General features: G+C 37.6%; 1 protein-coding gene across 2 annotated transcripts in view; it reads left to right on the forward strand.

Annotated features, from left to right (window-relative positions):
* Positions 1-19,418, forward strand: part of GPC3 (glypican 3) — a 742,965-nt gene that overhangs the window by 167,387 nt on the left and 556,160 nt on the right. The gene's annotated exons all lie outside the window — the stretch shown is intronic.

The raw sequence follows: 19,418 nt of genomic DNA on the forward strand, positions 1-19,418 counted from the left end.
TATCTTCTGTCAATGACCACTGACGTTTCTCTTCTCAATTCCAGAAACCGGTCCCATTATGAATTTGGGATCTGTTGCTAAGGATCCAGGCTGGGCTTAAGGGGACAGGTACCCATGGCCATTGGTTCAACTGTTGGGATCCACCACAGATCCAACAATTTGAGAAGTTAAATGTTCTCCCTATATTCTGCATGAGCAGGAGAAATTGGTTCTCATCTCTAGAAGGTAAAGGTCTAGTTTCTATGGCTATCATAAGGAAATAGATAAACCCAAAGCTTAGGGAGAGCCTCATAATGTTCAACTATTATAACACCGTGAAGTTAAGGTGAACTTCCCAAAGGAAAATATATCAAATCACAAACAGGCAAAGAGACCCAAAGTAAGAAAAGAGAAGTCATACAGTTACAATGCACTGGATTCAGAATCAGTGTTCCCATTCAGTGGAGGTCCCCTCCTCAAATGTAATTTGAGGTCTCCCCTGTCTTCAACTGTCCACTCTGATAAAGGTGGCGCCACAGGTCCTTTTGTCCTGGTGTGGTGTGTCCAGCCTCATTCCTGGGTGCGAATCACAGTATCTGAGGTCAGTATCACTTGGTAGGGTCTGTCCCAGCACGGAGTCAGCTTCTCGTCCTTCCAGGAACGGATCAGCACCCAATCACCAACCTGAATTCTATGAACAGGGAAACCTCTGGGTTGCTGCGCAGCAAATTACTTGACTGATCTGTCCTCCACCAACCAGTTGGGATTTTTCACCGCGGAGTTTCCGTTGCTTTTCTCTGAGTTTCTCCACTTCGGGTCCACTCTACGTCAGGGAGCAAGGAGAAGCCCCTGGATGCTGGCGGGCTGCCTAAATCAAGGCAGGGCACCACCCCACTAGCACCCAGGAGTTCACTTACTCACCGAGTAAAGGATCCGGACTAGCCCCCAAACTGTGTGGTACGGAAATGGTGAGGGGTCACCATTTAATAAAAAAGCTGGAGAGAGCTCTAGAGAAAAGCAAAGTTTATTGTACATTCTCGCGAGAAGGGCGTCCCACCCTTCGAGTAGACAATCAAAGAGAGGAAGCCGGTTCTTCTTTCTATGACCAAATTCTCCTTAGCTGTATCTAAAGACCTCTATAAAAATGCCTCAAAGGCACAGGACAATATGCTGAAAGGGATTAAGAGTTGTACGCTGAGAGGCCAGTTAACTGAAGGAATATTGCTAGCCTGCAAAAATGTAAGCAGAATGGGAAAAAGGATAGCTGATTCCACCATGGAATTGAATGCTAATAAGGGTAAGGAGAGCAAACATGAAGGGAAAATATCCCTTAAAACATGTCATTGGGAAGGAATCAGTAGAGGAGAAAGATTTCAAGGTAATAGTGTGAAATAATTGGGAGACGTGCTGCAATTTACTGCAGATTACTGCAAAGAGCATAGCAAGTTTGAGGGGATTGATTTTTAAGCAAGAGAGATTAATTTTTACAAAACCTTTGTAAGTCCCCACTCTGAATAGTGACCCGACAAGTTTTAGGGGGCCATGGGTGACCTGGATGAGCCATGACTTTGGAGCTATGAGTGAGAGAAGAGTCTATATATGTAAAACCATGTGCATTGAAGAGTTTTAGCAAGGACCTCTGTATGACTTTGGCAAAATTATAAGCTATATCTGAACAGGTTCTATTTCCAACAGGTATTCCGGCTGCTTGGGTTGAAGGTCCTTCTCTAAGAGAATGGCCAAACCTAAACTAGGTCTAGATAATGGGGAGCATATTTAGCGTAACTCATCTTACCAGCCAGTCTGACTCTTACTTCTTTCTTGCATTTATTTTGAAACTTCACTTGAGGAAGACTGATAACATTTCAGTGTTTTCATATATACCTTATGTAGAGAATTGCACGTGTAGATGAAAGGCCGAGTGAGAAGGCCTTGGATGTAAGCTATGAACATAGAAATTTGGGACATGGCCTTTAATGGGATCATAGAATCTGAGACTTAGAAGGGACTTCAGTGGTCATTTACATTTAGTTCACTCCATACACAAAAGGGATCCCACTGTATGTTGACTCTATGACATGAACTCATCACAGATGACTCTTTGAGCCGGGGCAGGGGTAGAGCCTGCCCAGGCCTTAGGCAGCATGGATAGATCCTAAAACATCTCTGCCCTTATTCCACATCCTGAAATGTTCATAAATAAACTATAGACCCAAAAGGAATCTAGTAAGCATCTAATAGGCAGAGCCAGGATACTCCAGAGTGATCAGTGAAAGATTGGGAACATAGGACTTGGAACAAGAAGGTCCTTAGAGATGACCTTAGAAATCATCTTGGCTAATCTCATTTTATAGTTGAAGAAATAAAAGTCAAGAGAGGGGATATAATTTGCTTGACGGTCACACAGTAGCAAAGTTGGAGTTTGAACCCAGGGCTTTTGTCCTCAGATCCAGTGCTCTTTTCACTATTTATTCCACACTGTCCCTTTGTTTTTCCCGTTGCTATTCCTTTCACCTTCAGGCCTCTGGCACTGTGAGAATAGGATGGCTAGTTTCCAAATACAAGCTATGGAGCCCTTGCCTCTCCCTGCTTATATTGTGCTGGCAGAAGGCGGTTTCATTGTGGGCAGGAGGCTAGGGCCCTCCCCAGGGATGTGGGCTCTGGCTGTTCTCTTCCCACCCTTCATGGCCCAGCTGCTCTACCTTTTCTGATTTGCTAACAGTATATTACTCTTGTATCTGAGATGATGACTTGGCATTGATTTGAAATGAATGGGAAAGGATGAACCTAACCAACGGAAAGACCTGTTAGATATACTTGAGAGTATGTCATAATTACTAGTGTTGTTAAATGGAGCTTCCGTCCCAGATTTTATAGCTTCAATCAGCATTTCTTTGTCCTCAGACCTGAGAAGTTGGTGACAGAGACATCATATAGTAAGGATCACAAAGTTGGCTGTTACTCTTTGTGTTAAGGTGATATGAGTGATAAATAAGCATGTGTATGTGTGTGTGTGTGTGTGTGTGTGTGTGTGTGTGTGTGTATTTCTCTCCAGGAGGCTGACATCATTGATCTTACACCATTTCTTCATTTAACACACTTCCTAGTCTTCTTAGGTCTGGGTTTTCATGTGACATTATCTACCCTTGCCTTTCTGAACATTGCATGTAGCATTATAGAAGGAAGGCTAATGAGAACCTGTCCTTGTGTTTGCTGAGAGTTGTGCAGTGTGACACCCTTTTTGTCCTTGTATGCTAGAAGCCCTTATTTTACTTTTTTCAGAACGACTTTACTCAGATCATACTAATGAATGGATCGAAGACCAGAATTTTTAGTACCCTGCTCTGGAAGAGCCTAGGGAGGTTGTCACATAAATGTCAAAGTGACTTAAAGGTTATTGATTTCATCAATTAGTACACTTCATATGGTAATTCTGGCTGGAAATGAAATAAATGAAGAGACGAGGAAGTTTTGCTCAGTGAATGCTAGCCATTTAAAAAATTAGAAATCCAGTAAGTATAAAGGGGCAAAAAAGGCCAATAATATTGCATGGGTGCTAAAGTGTATAAAGGCTCAGGAAATGACAATAACAGAATGTCAGGATTAAAAGAGAACTCAGAGGCCCTTGAGCCCAGCCTCTACACGTACAATATACTTGGCCAATGAGATCATCTAGTCTTTTTGAGAAAATGTCATGTGATGAGTTAACTCACTATGTCATGAGGCAGCTCTTCCCACTTTTGGATAACTTTAGCAATTAAGGAATTCCCCCCCACCCCCATTCTTATCAAGCCTAAATTTGCTTCAGTGTAATTTCTAGCAAAATAAATCTAATCTCCCTTTCATATGACAGCCCTTCAAATACATGAATACAGCTATCATATCTTTCTAAGTCATCTCTTTTTTAAGCTCAGAACCCCCAGTTTCTTGACATATGATATGACCTCAAGACTCTTTCACCAGCCTGATCATAGACCTCCGTAGGCTCTCCATGTTACCAGTATTCTTCTAAAAATGTGGTACCCCAAAGTGAGCATACTACTATTAATGAGATATGGCCAGGACATAGTGCAATTGGACTATAACCTCCCTTGTCTTTGCCAATAGGTCTTTCTGAAGTCACCCTAGGACTGCATCAGTGTTTTTTTTTTTAACTGTGACATCATATTGTCCATGAAGACTTCCAGATTTTTTTTCCCAATAAACTGCTAGTTAGTCACATCTTTCCCATCTTGTACTTTTTTTTGAAATTGATTTTTGTGAATTCAAGTATAATATTGGAAACCAAATAAGAATGAAATTATTCTCCTTAGATTTGGGTCTACCTTCTAGGTTATTGAAATCTTTGGGCATTTTGTCTCTTTCATCTACACTGTTAACTATCTTTCTTAACTGTGCAAATTTGATAACTGGACCTTTACCCAAGTCATTTTTTCTTTACTTTTCTTCCCAAATTCTCTATATTTTATTAGTCCAAAATACTCTTAATCTGATATTGTTTTTTTCGGGGTCAGATCTTCTACCCAAGTCATTGTTAAACGGCAAAGGGCCATGCCCAGATCCCTGAGGCATTTCATCAGAAGCCTTCCAAATTAATGATAATCCATAAATGACTACTCTTTAGGGCTGACCATCCAACCAATTCCTTATTTGCCTAACTACTGTTGTCTATATCTATGGTACTGAACAAGCAGAATCAGATCCCTGAAAGCTAAGTGTGGACCTAGCCATATTATACTGGACTGTATTTTTATTCTGTTAAATATTTCCCAATTACATTTAAAACTGGTTTGAGTTTTGGGGGCTATAGGACATGAGTTTGGCACCATCTAGATCATCCTTCCCATTTGTTCTAAAAATTAGCACAAGAAACTTGATCAGATGGTTTACTAAAATCTAGATCAATTGTATGTACAAAAAGCTTTGACAAAAAGTATATGAGGTGAGTGTGGGATGGCCCGATTTTGATGAAGTCATGCTGGCTCTTTGTGATTACATTTGTTTTCTATGTGTTTATTGACCATCCCTTTAATGTTGTTCAGATTTTGCCAGGAAATGCAGTCATGCTCAGTAGTCTGTTTATAATCTCTTCTATAAAAATTGGGATGCTCTATTCTCTCTGATCTTGATAAGGTCTCTCATGGTGGCTCAGAAGTCACATGTGACATTTCTTTCAGTTCTTGAGTATGTAGTATATTTGCGCCTGGTGAATGAACTCATTATTGACAGCCAGATATTCTCTTACAAGCTCCCTATTTATCTTGAGCGTCAGCTACCTGGGTATCCATAATTTTGATGATATTGTGTGGCTTTAAGTCATGAAACGTTCTTGTCTCAATGAATTAAGGTTGAAGAACATTCAAAAAGCAGTGGAGATGATATATAGTTGGCATAAGAAGGCTTTCACACATTTCAAACAGGAAAACAAAGGAGAAGCACCATTTAGTTAAAGAAATGTGTGATTCAAAAAGATAGAGAGGGATAACTTGCAGTCAGCTTTTGTACCCCATTCATATCTTTTTGATAGCAGGAGGAAGTAAGAAGGCACCTCACATATTGGGTGGCCCTATTATCTGGTGAACTTGTGGGAGGATGTAAACATGAATCCTATAGATAGGTTGATGTGGATCACCTTATCAATAAGATCATGTAAAATTAAAGTATCAATTAGCCATTTTTATTCTGTTCTTTGAGGTCAAAAGATCATTCTCCTTAGAAAACAGAAAAAACCCTCACAAATCTTTAGTAACTCTACCTTCTCATGATTCCTACCACTGAGATCAATGGTATTTCCCCTCTTTAATATATATATATATATATATATATATATATATATATATATATACATATATATATATATATATGTATATATATATATATATATATATATATATATATATATGGAGAGAGAGAGAGAGAGAGAGAGAGAGAGAGAGAGAGAGAGAGAGAGAGAGAGAGAGAGTAACAGTGTGGCCCTTGATGAGTTAAAATGAAAGGACCCAAACTACATCTCAGGGTAATGAAAGAACTGACAGAAGTGATTGCTCAGCTATTGTTACTATTTTTGTAAGATCATGGGGAATGGGAAAGATACCATAGACACAGAGAGGAACAAATGCCTTGATTTTCCAAAAGGGAAAGTGAGTCTTAATTGGCAAATGAACTGGATGGATTTCAAATTCTTAGTATGATGATTCTAGAATATTCTCTAAAAAGAAAGTTAGAAAACATAGTAGTGATCACAAAGAGACAACTTAGCTTTGTGGAAAAGAAAAACAGATCTTAGCAACACTGGCTTAAAATAGAAAGAAAGCTATGTCTTACAAACTTTCTATGATATGCCAGTGAAAAAACCCTAGGATGGTAGGAAAGTTACAAATATAATTTGCCTAGATTTTCTAAGTATTTGGTAAATTCTTTCATGCTGTCCTTGTCCTACTCTCCTAATGGATGCCAGTCTCAGTGTCTCTACAATCCAAAGTGCTCTTCCAAAAACATGGGGTTCACTGTTATTTCCCTGCTCAAAAAGTTGTACTGACTCCTCTTTGTTAAAATACAAACTCCTCATTTTGCCATTTAAAGAAAGCCCTTTGTAATGTGGATTGCAGTTTATTGCACATTATTTCCCTTCATGTAGTCTATCTTCTAGATGAACTATCTGGCCTGCTGTTGTTCCCCCAAGACATTCCCCTCTCTTGTCTCTGTGCTTTTGGCCCCAGGCCTGGAGAGAACATCTGCTCCAATTTCTTTCTCTCTGTCTCTCGGTCGGCCGGTCAGTCTGTCTGTCTGTCTGTCTGTCTGTCTGTCTCTCTCTCTCTCTCTCTCTCTCTCTCTCTCTCTTGCTCTATCCACTTCTCCACCTAGCTGTCCCCCTCCACACCATCTGTTCTAGCTTTCTGGAAGCTTGGCTCAAATGGCATGGCCTGTGAAGGGATTTTCCTGATTTAGTGCCCTCTTGCCCCAGCTACTAGCATCTCTTCAAAAATTCTTGCCTTGTATTTTCTTTGCATACATTAGGTATTTATGTGCTGTTTCCCCATAGAATGTGAGCTTTTTCAAGACAGAGACTGTTTTATCTTTTGTCTTTATTCCTGATGTTTCATACAGGTGCTTAATAAATGTTTTTTTATTAATAGTTTAATTTACCAGATATATGCATGGGTAATTTTTCAGCATGGACAATTGCCAAACCTTTTGTTCCAATTTTTCCCCTCCTTCTCCCCCCCCCAGATGACAGGTTGACCAATACATGTTAAATGTGTTAAAATATAATTAATAAATGCTTTTTTGCTGGATTGTAAGGCACTCAATAGCATATGTTTGTTGAATGAATGAATGAAAGACATAGGCTAAAATGATGGCAAAGCTGTGTGGATCCATTCCTATTTGAATGAGCCATTAATTCATTAATAGAGTAATGCCATAGGATCCCAAGATTATAGCTTTAGAAGCAGGCCCTTGAGGGTTAGCAAGTTCAGCTCCCCTCATTTTGAAGAGGCTCAGAGACTTGTCCAAAATTGCTGTTGTTTATCCTTCATTCTCCATGAGGACCTATGACATCAGAAGGGCGATGTCGTGATTTGCATGTAAATTGGATTTCAGTGAGGAAGGGCTGTTGGAAATCACCAGCACCACTCTCTCCTCCAGAGTCATTGAAGTTCAAATCCAGTCTCAGACACTTAATAGCAATATGACCTGGGGCAAGTCGCTTCATCTTGTCTGCCTCAGTTTCCTCCTCTGTAAAATGAGCTGGAGAAGGAAAGGGCAAACCACTCCGGTATCTCTGCCAAGAAAACCCCAAATGAGGCAAGAAGAATCAGATACGACTGAAAAAGAATTGAACAACAACAAGAAGAAAATATTTCTACCTAAAGAAATGAAGCTTTTTACTATGAAACCACCTTTCTAGCCCCACCCCAAGTAGAAGCAAGCCCTGTCTCCTTAGGTTGCTTTAACCTTAGCTTCTGCTTTTCTTATTGGAACATAGCTATGTATGCCCATGCTTCATCTCTGCTATTCTAGATCTTGAGATTCTTGAGGACAGGGCCCCTGCTTTAGTTATCTTGGAATTTTCTCCAGCACGGGCTGGTGCATGTAATGGGTTCTTAATACATGTCGATTTAATTAAATTGAACCGATGAAATGCAGAAAAGAATTCATTTCTTATCTCCGTTATTTCTCACACTTTGCTGTATCCTTTCTTTCCCTCACTGAAGCGGCCGCATTGATTTCCTGTTAATTGGCAAGGACAATCAGCTCTAGGATGTCCCCACCAAAAACTGTTTTCTTTGTCTCTTTTGATGGTTAATTTCAGCCCCGCTGGCTTTTCTTGTTTTCAGAGTAATCTTGCTTTAAGAAAAAGGCAGCATCAGAGAAGGAAATACTAAAAATTGTTACCAATTTATATTCTACTTCAATGAGTTCAACTTCATGTTGCTCCCGCCTTTTCAAACAGGTAAAACTTTTGAGGATTAACTTCCTATGTTTTATAAAATGAGAAAGGCTCCATTTGGAAGAGAACATCATTCTAAGTAACTTGAAAGGACTTTACTAGAGAATTACAGTTCTCATCTCTACTCTGTCTCTTCTCCAGTATGTCCTTTACATTGCTATCAAATGATGTAAAACAATTTGCAAACCTTAAAGAACTATTTAAATGGCAGTGGTGATGATGTATGGATATCCTGGCCATATGGAGATATATATATATATATATATATATATATATATATATATATATCACTTTGTTGTGCAGAATTCTGTAGTACCTCTTATCACTTTACAAGTAAAAGCTCGATTTCTTTCCCAGGCATTCAAGGACCTCCACTACCTTGCCTTTTTATTTGAAGGTGGGGTTTGGACCTGTGATTTCTTTGCTGTAGGAAACTCCTGGGGAAGAAGCCCCTTTTACCCAAATAGCATGGCATATCTCTGTCTGCAGATAGATGCAACTTAAACTTTGATAGTTGATCCCTTATTATTCCCTTCTCCTCACACTATACTCCAGCCAATCTGAACTATTCTCTATCCCCTTGACATGTCCTCCACTTTGCTCACTTTTACCCTTTTGCTCACATATTCTCTCTGCTTGAAACACCATCCAGTCCTCTTTCAACTGTTGAATTTCCATTCACCCTCTAAAACCCAACTCAAGTGTCACATTTTCCCAGAGTTGTTTCTTAATCTTCATTACTACTTCATAGTTGCGTTTCTCCAAAGACTTCTTAAAGTATTTTGTTTGCTACATCTATGCTATACTTAGCATATGTTGTGTATTGTAGGCATCTGTGTTGGTACCTTTCCCTCTACTAGATTATGAGTTCTATGCGAAGAAGGACCAGGTCCTACCTAAATTTTCTAGCTCTCTAAGCACTTGGCACAGTAGTGTGTACACAACGGTTACTATAATGAATATTTGTTACATGAGTGAATGAATGGGGATAGTAACTCCAAAAACACTTAGACTTAGAAACATTTGTTCTACTGGCAAAGTAACAAGGGAGGTAATTCTTTTTTTTTTTTTTGGCTATGGACACATGTAGTGGAGAGCTGAAACTGAGAGGCTATGAGATGCACACTTCTGATGCTCTTTCTTCCTAATTAATGAACATCAGAGGAGAGAGGAATGTAAGAAGCAAAGCTCACTTCTTTTCTGAGATGGGCAAAGTGGATGTATGTTTCTGAAATAGACATAGAGAGATAAAGAGACCTTTTATTGTAGATGGTAAAGTGCAGAGAAATACCTTAGAGGTGGTATCATGTGATTAAATGAAATTTTTTTTGTTTTTCTTTTTCCTGAAATTAAACAGCAAAAAAGAGCACTGACAAAGAATACAGAATGAGAATACTATATGAAAACATGAATCTCCATTTCTCATCATATGCTTTTTTTAAAAAGCACACAATAACATTTACATGTTACTTTCAAAGCTGTCGGATTTGTCTATACTTCCTTCTAAACTTCCTTCTGTCTTGTGGTTGTTTACATCAAAATAAGTATTAAAGATCTTTTTTGGCATCACTATTACTAATCCCCTTTCCTTCTGCTCAATTTCCAATCAAAAACAGAGAGAGCAAAAGAAGAAAAAACTTGTAAAACATAAAAATAGTCAAGCAAAATGAAACCACATGCTGGCCATGGTCCCAAATCTGTCTCATTCTGTACCCCTTGTCACCTCTCTGTCAGACATATTTCATGATGGTTTCTTTGGAGATATAGTTGAACATTGCATTGAACAACATTCTTAATTCTTTCAATTTTTTTTAAAAATAAAGTTGCCATGCTGATATAAATTGTCATCCTGATTCTGATTTTGTTCATTTCACTGTGCATCAATTTGTGCCATCAGGATTCTTTGAAACTGTTTTTTATCATTTCTTATGGCCCAATCATATTCCATTCCATTCATACATCATCATTTATTCAGGTCTTTCCCAATTATCTTGGAGCCAGTGTAGTTAGTGGTTATCTTAGAGTCTAATTCTTTACATCCCTCTCCACATCCCCACTCTTTTTATTTTTTTCTGGAGGGATAAGAAATTTGTTTTCCTTGCAACTGTCCTCTTCCTGGTAGTATCTTACATCTTATTTACACCCCTTGCTTTTTTCATTTATTTCTCTCTTGAGTTTGATGGGGTTTTTTTGCACCAGTCTCAGTATATATATATATATATTTCCCCCCCCCCCCGAGGCTGGGGTTAAGTGACTTGCCCAGGGTCACACAGCTAGGAAGTGTTAAGTGTCTGAGACCAGATTTGAACTCCAGTCCTCCTGAATTCAGGGCTGGTGTTCTATCCACTGCGCCACCTAGCTGCCCCCTTAGTCTCAGTATATTCAACTGCTTTGCCCATTTCATATCAGAATGAGGTTCATCTGATACCTAGCTCCTTGACCCCTTTCTCCACAGCTCTTTACTCCAGATATGTGAAATAGTGGATTCTACCCCCTTCTTCCTTTCTATACTAGTGTCTTGCTCCTTTTTACCCTTGCTTTTCTTTCTGCTCTTCAAATTCTTACAAACAGGACCTGCCCCCTATTTTTACTCCCCAGAATGTCTGTTATCATTCTATAGGTCATACTAATTGTTAGTCAAAGAAATTTACTTATTTAGATTCTCTGAACGCTTGTGTATATATTCCAGAGTTCCTTACTCAGTTCTGATATTTTCATCAGAAATGCTTGAAAGTCCTATGTATGGCACATTAAGGTTTGCTAAGTGCTTTACAAATGTCTCATTTGATCCTCACAATAATCCTGTGAAGTAGGTGCTATTATTATTTCCATTTTTTTCAGTTGTGGAAACTGAGGCAAACAGAGGTGAAGCACTTTGCCCAAGGTCACACCACTAGTAAGTATATGAGGCTGGATTTCTAAGTGCATCCATCTAGAAGCTTTCTAGGTGTTGTGTGATCCTGACTGGTTTCTTAGTACTGGTTGCTTGCAGTTTTTTTCTTGTGATATAAGGGTTCTGAATTCTATGATGTTCCTGAGCCTTTTCCTTTAGACTCCAATGATTCTTAGATGATTTTTCCCTGCCTTTTCTAAGGCAGATTTCCTAAGTCAGTCCTTTTTTTTTTTTTTTTTTTGCTGACAGATACCAATTTTCTTCTTTTTCAATCTTTTAACTTTGTTCTAATATTTCTTTTTGTCTAATGAAGCCGGCAGCTTTTATTTGATAGGTCTGGTTTTCAGGTACAAGGTTTATTATTTTGTCTTTTAAACTATTTTCCTTCCAATTTTTTCCTCCAGAGCTTTTATTTAATTAAAAAAATCTTTTACTTCATTTCTTCTAAATACTATATAGTCCTTGTAGAAAATTATTTTTTCCTTTGAGACTCAACTTGTGATTCCTTCTCTTGACAGAACCTGTGGCCCAGTCTGCTTTTGAGTAGGGTTTTTGACCTTGATTTGTATTACCCTGAATTCCTGTGCTAATATCCTCTTTCCAGATTTAATTCCAGCCCCCCCCCCCTTCTTAGATCATTGCATTTTTAAGCCCTGGGTTGTTAAGGCCTCCTCTACTGGGAAACACAGAAGCTGGAAGTGTCCCTACCTTTGTTGGTTCCTGTAGTTGTTCTAGTCACTTCCATGCTTGTATTGCTGAGTGCTGCTCCCCAGAACTTCCAAGAGCTCTACACTGGGCCTTTCTTAGTGTGCCCTCTGCCCCTGTTGTCTCTGGACAGAGAGCTCTGTACCTATAGGTATCTCTGACCTTTTTCTGATTGTTCTGAGAGACTATGAGTTTGTTTGCCTGTGCTGGAATTGTCTTTGCTACCCCATTTTCTGCTGCCCATGGGACTTTGGGCTGGCTTTTTGTGCTGTTCTGGGGTGGAAGTAATCACTAACTAGAGTTTTTCACTAAATTTCTTGATCATTAGTAGTATGAAGTTGTTTACAGGGTTTTTTTTTTTTTTTTTTTTTTTTGTTGTTGTTAAGATAGGGACTTAGAAAGTGGCTGGTCTGCCTTCCATGCAGGTACCCACCTTGGTGACTATCTTTATTCAGTTATGCAAAATGCACCAAATGTACATCTGATCTCCCTTCCTTCCACTCCTCTACCTCCAATCAGGTGTATAAGAATCTCAGCTCCCTTAAGTCCATTTGGACGATAAAATTTATCTTCTCTACCCATGAGGAACCAGGAGCTCTTATTGACTATGATTATATTTTAAAATCCACCCTGGAATCTGGCCCATTCATAACCTATTCATTTGAATCCAGGGTTTTCTTCATATATGTGTGTCTTGTTTTTAAACATTGCTTCTTCACGGCAGCTCCTACGAATAGGAATATTGTTCTCACCAGTTTTAGAGGAGAAAATGGAGGTTCTAAGAGTTTGAGGTTTCCCCCCCCCCAAGATCCCAAAGCTAATAGGTTGAAGAGTGAGGACTCAAACCCAGGCCTCATGATTCTGAGGTCTGGCTGCTTTCAGTTCTACTCCTTTGTCACTTTGTCCTCCATAATGACTGATGGACCATGGATCAAGGATTTAAAAACAAGGAGTATTTAAAGTGTTTAGTCTTAAATAAATCTGCCGACCTTCTCGAACTCTTTATAAGGGATATATGCCTGATGAAGGATGATAACAAGAGAGCTCTGGAAGCAAAGCTGGTTTGGGGGAGGGGGAGGCAGTGAAGTTTTGTTTGATGGAATGATATTGAAGCATAAGTGTAGAAACCTTGTAGGAAAAAGGCCCTTCCATATGTAAGTCCTGGGCACAATATAGTCAGTATTTATGAGGTCTGGGTAAACTGCTCAAATAAAACACACTGGCAGCCCATGAGAGAAGGGGAGAATAATGTAAAGTAAATAAAGCAAGCACATTTTCCATATTTGTGAGAACGAGGTGATTTAGAAGAAACCAGTGAATTTTCCGACTCTGTGTTGGACCCCATCCTGGTTCTCATCCAGCCTGGGTCACAAGTTCAGCATGATAAATTTATGATGGCTCAGCAAAGCAAAACAATTTCTCCAGGCCTTTGGAGAGTAACACAGAAAGAGCAATAGAGAAAACAAATATGTACTTTGGTTAGCCATGTTGGGGATGAAGCCGGTAAATATTCAAGTCTCCAGAAGTCCAGCTACCACTGAAAGGAAAGTCTCGCTACCTTCTATCCCTATATCTTCCCTCCCTATATCTTCTGGGAGGTATTTTCTTTTGTGCCCAGGGTCTTGGTTGCTCTGGAAGTGACTTGAAAAGAAACATCCAGATGTTCATTAATTCCATTCATTTGAAAGTTGTGATGTCTGGTCCAGAGACATAGCTGTACTAATCATGGAGTAAAGGGTTGTTGAACCAGTGAATATTGTAAACAAGTTTTGTCTGAAGGAATTTTTAAACTGCTTAAGATAACTTTTCAAGTATCAATTTATATTCTCGAAAATCCCATTCTAATTCCAAATTGTTCTTATGTGTTCATTTATAAAAGGATTCGCCAGGCAGTGATTTGTTGGCGGCCTTTTAGTTGGTGTGTATATTTGAAAGCAGTAAACAAAATGAAGCAGATAGAACTTAATCACACCTCCCAATCCCAGGTTTCAATGTAGTGCAGAGACAATTTTGTACCTGGGTACCAACAATTAAGAAGTGCTCGAAGGGGAACATGAATCCTCCCACGCCCTCACTAATAAGGCTGACTCCATGTAGCCATGGGTAAGACAGAAGAGGGGGCAGCAGGAGAGGTCATTTCCAGCTCCCTGGACCAACAGTATCATTACTACTGATAGCTCTAGGTGTTTTACTGGAAAACTGAATATTTTATTGCCTTCCAAGTTTGCATATTCTGCCTGGAAGCCCTTAGGCTTTTAAAATTTTGTATTAAAAATTCCACATCTAGCAGCAAGGGTCTTCATGCACCATCATTTAATTCTTTAGTGTATCTTTGAGTTCGCTAATGTGGATATGGTTTCCAGGGGTGCCAGTCCTAACATCCTTCTCTGCCTTTTCAGCCTCTGAAAATTTTATTCCTATTTTCCTATAAATCCTTCACAAAGGCCCACCCAACATGATGCAGAGATCTTTCCTCTAGGTCTCTTAATATTGCGTGGATACTGTTGTATGATTCAATCTATTGATTATCTCTCATTCATTTTAAATTATTGGTCCACCTCCTTTTCTGGTCATATATCTCAGTGATAATATCTTTTATATTTCCTCTTATACATAAAATTATATTGGTTATACACTACAGCTTCTTTATGCTAATCTTGAATCTGTCTATTGCTTTTTTGGGTAATCCATTTATTTGATTCTTTGGAGATTAGGGTTTCCATGATATTATATAATTGAAAGAATATTGGGTTAGAAAGATAGACTCTATTGCAGGAAGTAGTTTGGTAGTGGTTGTAAATGTTATATACATTTGCCAGGACTGATAACAGAGAGGAAATGGATTCAATCCGTACAACAAAATGGACAGACTTGGTCATGAACAGTATTGGGATCTGTTGTTTTTTGACTGTACAGATTTGTTAAAAAGTTTTTTTCTTTTCTTTTCTTTTCTTTTCTTTTCTTTTTCATTTGGGTGGGAGAGGTAAGAAGGGGAGGAAATAATTGACTATTGATAGAAAGACGCCCATTTATTAGAAAGAAAGTATTCCATTTCTCAGATACAATTCCACCTATTCTTTTCCTTCTATTTAATTCTGGACCCATCTCATTGTATAGTTATATACAATATATATAGTATTTTTTCTTAGGTAAATGTATCTCCACTCCAAATTAGTGGACTGATCATCATTTTTTGGGTGCATTAAAAAGGCACACTCTCTTAAATGGTTATAAATCTCACGTAGGAAGCTCTGTGGTATTCCAGGGCTTGATGCAATTTTAAAAATGTCATCTACAAGCAGAAGCATTCAAAGGACCACACCATTTATGGCACATTGTTCTTCCATTTGGGCTCTGCTCTGGATGTCTTCTTAGATAAGAATGAACACCTCAAGTTAGCATACTTCTTATTCTCCCTTGCTATCTTTAGAAGGTCTTCAGACAAAGTTACCTCCAGTGTCATATCTAACAAGAACTCTTGCATGACATGTGTGACATACCTTTAAGACTACATTTTGCATGCAACAACATTTGAGTCAAATGTTGGGTTTTTTAAAAATAGTTTTTTTCAGTTAGTTATGCCATTGTAAAGATGTGGGTTATTACAGAATATGATTTGTGAAAACCCATCTTTTCACTTCTGTGGTGATCTATATACATAAAGCTCATTATCTTTTGTAAAGGTGAGAAAGTCTCTAGGTTTGGATGTCCTCCTGGTCATCGTTTTTAATAATATTTTTCATGGCATTTTTCTTTTCCAATAATTCTGTAATTTCCCTTCTTTCAGACATTTTGAGAATCAGCCTCTCAGCACCTTCAAGACCGTATTGCCTTCAGCATGTAGTTTCTCCACTTACTTTTAGTGTAGTCTACCAGTACTTGTTGTATTTCTTTTATTTAATGCCATTTCCATTACAGAATGAAGGGATATTGCTGGCCACATAGTAAAATTTACTGAGGAAGGGATTCTCATTGTACAATGTGCTCATCAAATTCATATCTAGCCTTCATTTGGGGACCTATAATGAAGAGCATCCACTACCTCTTCCCCCTTGGGACTTTTAGTGTAAAAAGAGTTCTTTTTTCCAAGTGAATCAAGTTTACTTTTGTGATTGCTAGAAAATAATTGAAGAAAATTGATCAAGTCTTCTTACTCACACTTTTTTTTTTGGCAAGGCAGTTAGGGTTAAATGACTTGCCCAGGATCACACAGCTAATAAACATCTGAGGTAACATTTGAACTCAGGTCCTCCTGACTCCAGATCTAGAGCTTTACCCCATTAATAAGAGTAGAGAATGATAAAGACTGGATGTGTTGGAAAGCATAGTAGTAAGTCAGCTTCTGTTAGCCCAGACACAGGGGCTAAGCATACCAGGCTTGGAATTACTAAATCTCTGACTGCTTCAGTTTTCTTTTCTGTAAAATGAGGATAATAATAGCACCTAACTCCCAGGGCTGTGTGAGAGAATCAAAAGAAATAATATTTGCAAAACACTTAGCACAGTGCCCTGCACATAATAGGCACTTTATAAATGTTAGCTGCTTCTTCTTCATCATCATCATCATCATTTTACACATTTTCAAAGACATGAAAAACAGTTATTACCTTTTCCTTTTTTATCTTTTTAATTTTTATTAATTTTATAATTAATGCATGGGTAATTTTTTGCAACATTATCCCTTGCACTTATTTCTGTTCCGAATTTTCCCCTCCTTCCCTCCACCCCCTCCCCTAGATGGCAGGCAGTCTGATACATGTTAAATATGTTATAGTATACCCTAGATACAATCTATGTGTGCAGAACCAAATTTCTTGTTGCACAGGAAGAATTGATTCAGAAGGTAAAAATAACCTGGGAAGAAAAACAAAAATGCAAACAGTTTACACTCAGTTCCCAGTGTTCCTTCTCTGGGTGTAGCTGAGTCTGTCCATCAATTGGAACTGAATTAGATCTTCTCTTTGTTGAAGATATCCACTTCCATCAGAATACATCCTCATATAATATTGTTGTTGAAGTATATAATGATCTCCTGGTTCTGCTCATTTCACTCAGCATCAGTTCATGTAAGTTTCGGCTGGTCATTTCTTACAGAACAATAATATTCCATAACATTTATATACCATAATTTACCCAACCATTCTCCAATTGATGGACATCCATTCATCTTCCAGCTTCTAGCCACTACGAAAAGGGCTGCCACAAACATTTTGGCACATACAGGTCCCTTTCCCTTCTTTAGTATTTCTTTGGGATATAGTAGTAGCACTGTATTAGCTTTTCCTTAAGTCTTCTCTGTGCTAAATGTCCCCATTTCCTTCAGCCAATCCCTATATGACATAATCCTAAGGTCCTTTCTAACTTATCAATATCCTTTTAAAAAATGGTACTTTTAACTAAGTCTACATTAAATGGCATCTAACCAAGGCTGTAGAATTTCCATGTCCTCTGCCCTATACTTTTCCTCTCTTAAAGCAGCCTGAATTTTGACTGCCATTCCACACTATTCATTGGAGTTCTTAGAAACACCTACCATGATCAGTCACATTGAATTGTAGTACATTGAAAACTCCAGATATATTTAGGATGATTTGTCAGACCAAGCTTCCTCCATCTTGTACTTGTGAAGTTGGATTTTTTGATCCAAGCATATGACTTAAACGTGGAAGGCATATTAGATTGAGAATCAGAGGACCTGGTTTATGATTTCTATATGACTTAGGACAAGTCCAAGGGTCTCAGTTCTTTGTTTATGAAGTGAGGGAGCTTGGGACTAGGTGGTCTCTGGGGTTCTTTTCTACTCTAAAATCTATGATCTAAAATGAATACCAATTTTCTTTAAGTATATTTCTTAAATAACATCTTTTTCTCAGTTTTTTTTTCTAGTTGTTCAAACTCTAATCTTTGTTCTGCATGTATACCTTCTAATCTATTGATCTATTTCTCTGATTTATTTTTTTCTTTTCCCAGTTCTAGATACTTTTAAGAAAAGTACCTCTGTAATATATTTTAAAGCCTAACTTTGAAAGACTCCCTTTGTAAACTTTTGTGCTTAGTGGGACTCTTAAGTATTCTTGTTCATTTTTAAAAGTAAATTTCAATATAATTTTTGTCTAGGTCTATAAGAAAATCCCCTTGATATTTCAATGGCCTTGTATTAAATATACACAATAATTTGGGGGAATGATGTTATTTTTATAATAATTTAGCTCACACTAAATGCCCGTTCAATTATTTAGGTCTGTCTTTATTTTGGTCATCATAGTTTTCTTTTTGTCTTTAAAGAGGTCCTGTGTATCCCTGTGTTGGTTAATTTCCCAAATATTTGATGCCTTTTGTTGTAGCTGTAAATGGGTTTCTTTTTATGTTTTCTTCATCTTTATGGCAAATAGTTAAGAATGCAGCTGTTTTGTGGGTGAAGTTTGTATCTCCTGCAACTTTGCTGAATTCATTTATTGTCTCCATTAATTTTTTGACTGATTTGTTTAGATTTTCTAGATATACTTTTCACGTCATCTTGAAAGGGAAATTTCTAACTCTTCATTTCCAATGCAAATCCTTGTAATATCTTTCTCCTGTTTTACTAAACTTGTTAAAATTGTTAATGCTATGCCAAATAAAATCAGGAAGAGTAGGCATCTTTCTTTTGTAACTGTTTTCTTCATGGGAATGTTTTAAATATTTCTTCATTTCCTATTATGTTGGCTCTTTGCTTAAGGTAAATACTATTTCTTATACTGAAGAAAAATCCTTCCCTTCCAATTGTTATTAGCATTTTTTATCATGACTGAATATTGTATCTGGCTGAATGCCTTTCCTGCATTATTTATATAATAATATGCTTTTGGGGATGTTTTTAGTTTATATGTTTTATTATATTGATATTTGTTTGTGAATAAACCTTACCTATCTGCTATAAATACAGCCTGGCCATAAGGAATAATTGTCTTAATGTATTGGCTAACATTTTATACAACCATTTTAGTAACATTGACTTGTACTTTTTTTTAGTGTTATCTTTACCTTTTTGCAAAAACAACATAAATACATTTGTCTCTTAAATGTTATAAAATATATTTTATTTTTTAAAAAATATATTTGCCTCTTAAAATTGTTTATTGAAAATAATCTGCATAATATAGGTTTTATTTGTTCTTGGAAAGATCTGGACTAAATATCTTGTTTTCAATGCAAAAACTGCAGGAGTGGCAGTAATGGCATCTGACAAATTAGATTAAAACTTGAAGATAGCAAAAGATTTAGATAAGGGAATTGTGTGATGGTAAAAGGGAAAAATGAACAAAAAAATGTAATAATTCTTCATTTACATGTGACAAATGATTTGAGATTTAAATTGACAAAGTAAAATATCAACACATGAAATAAATG

The sequence above is a fragment of the Sminthopsis crassicaudata genome, chromosome X, assembly GCF_048593235.1.
Source record: "Sminthopsis crassicaudata isolate SCR6 chromosome X, ASM4859323v1, whole genome shotgun sequence".
Taxonomy (NCBI): domain Eukaryota; kingdom Metazoa; phylum Chordata; class Mammalia; order Dasyuromorphia; family Dasyuridae; genus Sminthopsis; species Sminthopsis crassicaudata.